The following is a 5413-nucleotide window of genomic DNA, read 5'->3' as shown; positions in this document are numbered from 1 at the left end:
ACAGACACTAGTGATCTGATTAACTTCATAATTAGCCAACGAATCCACCTTCATCATCAAAGCCTTAAGCTGAGCAGCTATAGCAGTAGCTGCATCCACTTTCAGAATTCCTGATACCTTTCGTTGAGGTAGTCTCTGAGTAGGATTCTGGTATTTATTATCAGCCATCGGTTCAATCAATTCATAAGCTTCATCGTAGCTTTTAGCCCATAAGGCTCCTCCTAATGCTGCATCAAGCATGGGTCTAGAAGTAGCACCCAATCCATTATAGAAGCAGTTAATGATCATCCAGTCAGGCATCCCATGGTGAGGATACTTTCTAAGCATCTCTTTGTAGCGGGCCCAAGCCTCACATAAAGATTCTCCAGATTACTGAGCAAATTGAGTAAGTGCATTTCTGATTGCAGCAGTCTTCGCTATAGGAAATAATTTAGTTATGAACTTTTGAGAAAGATCCCCCCATTTGGTGATAGACCCTGGTGTTAGAGAATGTAACCAGCACTTAGCTTTATCCCACAGAGAGAATGGGAAAAGCCTCAACTTAATAGCATCTTCAGAAACTCCATTGAACTTGAAAGTGTCGTAGATCTCGACGAAATCTCTGATGTGAATGTTGTGGTCTTCTGTCGGAGAAACCCCAAACTGAACTGAGTTCTGTATCATCTGAATCGTGTTCGACTTGATCTCAAAGGTGTTAGCTGAAATGGCTGGTTGGACAATGCTAGACTGAATATCATTTATCTTCGGTTGAGAGTAATCCATCAAAGCCTTCAGATTCACTTCTAGTTCTCCCATTGCAATAAGAGCTTCTTCTTCAACTTTCTCCTCGACAAGAATTTCCTCAAAAACTTCCTTAGCTACTACAACTTCTTCCTCATCTTGATCCAGTGTTCTCCTACGAGACCGAGAACGCGTATGCATACACGCTCGCTAGAGTAGCTGAAACACAACAAGGAAATAAGTAAGTAACAATGTCCGAGTCAATGAACTTTAACGACCACTAATGACAAACACATAAACTAAAAATTAACACCGAGTCCCCGACAGCGGCGCCAAAAACTTGTTAGGACGATAACACGCGCTAATATTCACGCAAGTATACGCGATCGTAAGTAATATAGAATTATTTCTAGTTCGTTCCTACAGAGACTGGTGTAGGTTAATTTTAATCAATGCACTTATGCAACAATGATATGGTTATTATTCAATGCTAAGACGATTACCAATTTGAGGTTGTTTATAACTATGATTAACTAAGAGATTATACTAAAAACATTAACTAAGAGATTAAAAATGATTGATTACTATACGACATAAACATGGGATTATAACTTCATTACTACATTCAGTAGCCTTTTTGTTCTTAACCTTAGCATGCAATGGTGATGATATTAATCAGATAACACAAAACAAGGAAACGCCAACTTTCGTTGCACGATTACCCTACTACCAGACATCCACAAAAGAGATAGAAGCTGAATAGACACCAATTAAATTGAGACCCTATATGTCTATAGAATTTGACAACATAACAGTTTAATGCACAAGTTATCTATCCTGATTACATAGGCCAAGTAAGATGGATAAAATTACCTACGAATCATGCATATCAAATACATGAACCTATACTAGCATGGCAAGTTCTAAACCCCTAAATTCACTTTCGCTTCAATAGAGATTAACACACTATCTTATAAGTTCGCGACGCTTTTAAGACAAATAAGCACAACCAATACTAGGTTATCATACAATAACCACATACTAAGGCATCGAAATAAATTAACTAAAGAAATTCATAAGTAAATTCGTTAGAACCCCACGATAACGATTAACCCATAATCGGACTCATCATCAATGTGGGTTCCGATGAAAGCATGGTATAATAAACGTAGTCTTTATACTGAATAAATAATAAAACCAAGTATGTTAAAAAAGAGTATAGGTTCAACAAATAAGAAAACTAGAATCCAAGATTACAACTTAAAACAAAGAATCACAAAAATAAACTAGACCCTCTTCGCCTTAGTTGAATTGTGCTATACGGTCTTCTTACGCCTTTTCCTTAAGCTCTATTACGTCTTCTTATGAAAAACGATCATAAGTTATTAATATATATGATGTAGAATCAACCAGGGCTTCAAACTCTCAGAATCCAAGTAGAAACAGAATTCTGCCATCTCGACCTGGCGCGGCCACGTGCTTTACCAGTGCGAGCGCGCTGTCTTTCTGGAAACCTGGCCCGAGCGTGCACTACTACACCGCGGGCGCGCTGACTCTCTGGAAAAAATCCTAAATTCTGTTTTTCTTGCTGGTTTAAGTTGACCTTTTCACGAGCAATCTTCCTAGACACACTCCTAACAACAATTTAGCACCAAAACAATGCTAAATTACCTTGATTCCTGTTATATGCCTGAAAGGTAAAAAAACACTACAAAACCACATCTAATACACAAATAACTCGAGTACAAAACATCAATTCAAGCCTTTATAGAGCATTCTAACTGGACATAAATGCCACTTAACATTCTCTCATGCAAAATTAATTGAATTTTTTTGTAATTTTTTTCTTATCACTAAAATTTATATTTTAACATCCGTATAGTTGGATCATCGAAAGAATCATTTTAAAATGTTATATGGTTAATCGTGAACAAATCTCGTATCTAAGAGTTGGACTTTTCCTAAATTTTTATATTTTTGTCATGCAAGATGAATTTTAAATTTTTTGTACCATTTTCTTATGACTAAAATTTATATATCTTATCATTCGTACGGTTGAATCTTCAAAAAAATTCTTTTAAAAATTTTATTTGGTTAATCGGGAACAAATCCGGTGTTTGGGAGTTAAAATTTTCCTAGATTTTTTATTTCTGTCATGCAAGACTAATTCGAAACTTTTTTTTAAATTTTTTATTCTGACTAAGATCGATAAATCTTAACATCTGTATGGTTAGATCGTCGAAAAAATTATTTAAAAAATTATCTGGTTAATCGCGAATAAATCTCGTGTCCGGGAGTTGAACTTTTCCTAGATTTTTCTATTCATGTGATGCAAGATGAATTTAATTTTTTTAGTAATTTGTTTCTTAAGACTAAATTCGATATATCTTAAAATCTATATGGTTGGATCGTCTAAAAAAATCATTTAGAAAAATTATCTGTTAATCGCGAACGAACTTTTGTCTAGAAGTTGGACTTTTCCTAGATTTTTCTATTTTTGTCATTCAAGATTGAAATATATTAACATTTTTACGGTAAGATCGATATATATATATATATTTTTGGTAATTTGTTTTGTCTAAGCTCTGATACCAATTGTTTGGTCCAAAAGGTACATACAGAGGGGTGAATGTATATTCTTCGCTTTAAATTGATTAGTGTAGTGGAAATTGAAACTTTAAAATAAAATAAAAAAAACACAAGAGATTTCGTGGATTAATTCTTATATAAAGAAATTAAACCACAATGGTTTGCTTACATCTTTGAAACTAAATTCAAAGTTACAAAAAGAAAGAGCCAATACAATTATAAGCTATTAAAGTCATGGCTTCTTTCTATCACTGTAAAACATATAATCAATACAATCAAAGAAGCTATAAATGATGAGTGTATCTAGATGTGTAAGTCTTTAATGGTGTATAAAAATTGGGCATGACCTCTCATTGTCAAATCAATGCTTCTTTGTACTGAGAATAATTTGTAAGTGTTAGACCCTTAATCAACTGTAGAGGGGGGGGTGAATACAGTTAATACAATCAATTCAACAAAGCTTCAACATAATCAACAGTTTTTATATTATCTGATAAAAACTTATTACAGACGTACTCTCTCGAAAGGATGAACAAATATCCTTGAGAGCTGCTTGGTTATGCGAAAGATATAACAATGTCGTAATGCTTATAGCATGAACCTAATCTGTGCTTTATATAGAGCACAAGTACACAATATATAAGGAATCATATTCTATCAACAACAAGGAAACCTATACAATTGCTTCTGAGATAAAGTCCTTCACCGCCTTGAGTTCTTGTTTCCTTTTCCTTATCAAAGATTGACCGATGTGACAAATACTGATTTCATCATCCGTTGACATCATCATCCGTCGATATCCTTATCCGTCATTTATCAACATCCGTCAATGTCATCATCATCCGTCGATTTAAGTTCTAAAATGAACTTCTGATAGTTTTAGCTTGATATCATCAATTGCTCATAACAATCTCCCCCAACTTGTTCATTATGGAAATATGGACAAGTTCCAATTGATTATGTAAAAACTATCTAAATGCAGGAATGAAGTATGCATATTAAATCTTGCTTCAGTGAATATCAGACTTTACTCTTTATCCTGAACTGCTTCTTTAACTTGAGCAATATCAGAGGTTAATTCCAGTTCTTCAACTCAGAATGCTTCAATAATCTTCCTTCTTCTTCTTTCCAACAACTTTGGCTTTAGACTTTGAAAACTTTGACTTTTCTCCTATCTTCTCTTGATATTCTTGTTGAAATAGCTGCTTCTTTTCAGCTTCCTTGATATCCATTAACTCACTAACAATGGGCTCTTCCCATTCTTCATTTGTACCTGCATTTATCTCATTTTCTCTCTTTTGTTGCATCAAGGGCTCCCCTCGGCTTCCCACCCTCACCCTCACCTTCACCATCTAGGGTGGGACTCCTCTCACTCACTCTTGCCATGCTGGAAGAAATAGCATGCACTTATTCACTCATTTCCTCTCCTTTTTCCTGAGAGCAACTCAGCCTCTCACTCACTTCATTCCCTTCCCTCAATCCTAGTAGTGATTATTAAGTCACACACACTGTAGAAGGGGGTTGAATACAGTGTTTATCACAATCGAATCGAATTAAAGAACTCTAGTAACAGAAAATAGACTTTATTCAATAGAATAAACTCTGTTACAATATGGAACTGTCCTCTCTCAGTGATGAACAAATATCATGAGAGCTGCTAGGGTTATAATGAATATTATTCTCGATAATGATAACATTTATAGTGTAAACCCTATGTCTGTGTTTATATACTACACGGTTACAAGATAATCGCTAATTGATATGGAATATAATTCTGCTTCCTAAAATATATCAATCAGATATCTTTTCTTCCAAGTATTCTATTCTTCATAGAATTCCTTCTTCATTCATATCTCTTCTTGCGTTTTTCTTGATCTTCTTTCCTTTCAATCAGTCGTCTTCCTTATCTGAAAGTCTCCTTAAGTCCTGATATTATCTCCTGATAAATATCTCCTGATAACTTAAGTTTTGATAACTTAAGTTCTGACTTCAGTATAAGTACTGATTTCCAGTTAAGTACTGATTTGTCCTGTTTAAGTAAGATCTGAAAACTAAACACAAATCATATTAGACATGACATTATCAAATATATCTAACAATCTCC

General features: G+C 34.4%; 1 non-coding gene across 1 annotated transcript; it reads left to right on the top strand.

Moving 5' to 3' along the window:
- The first annotated feature begins 298 nt into the window (after positions 1 to 298).
- Positions 299 to 405, top strand: LOC141699587 (small nucleolar RNA R71). Its single transcript, XR_012566033.1, has one exon. It is a non-coding gene; the product is annotated as a small nucleolar RNA R71 (small nucleolar RNA).
- Positions 406 to 5413: the final 5008 nt, after the last annotated feature.

The sequence above is a fragment of the Apium graveolens genome, chromosome 11 (genome assembly GCF_009905375.1).
Source record: "Apium graveolens cultivar Ventura chromosome 11, ASM990537v1, whole genome shotgun sequence".
Classification (NCBI taxonomy): Eukaryota; Viridiplantae; Streptophyta; class Magnoliopsida; order Apiales; family Apiaceae; genus Apium; species Apium graveolens.
The sequence above is the reverse complement of the archived record's forward strand: the minus strand, read 5'-3'. Positions and strand labels throughout refer to the sequence as shown.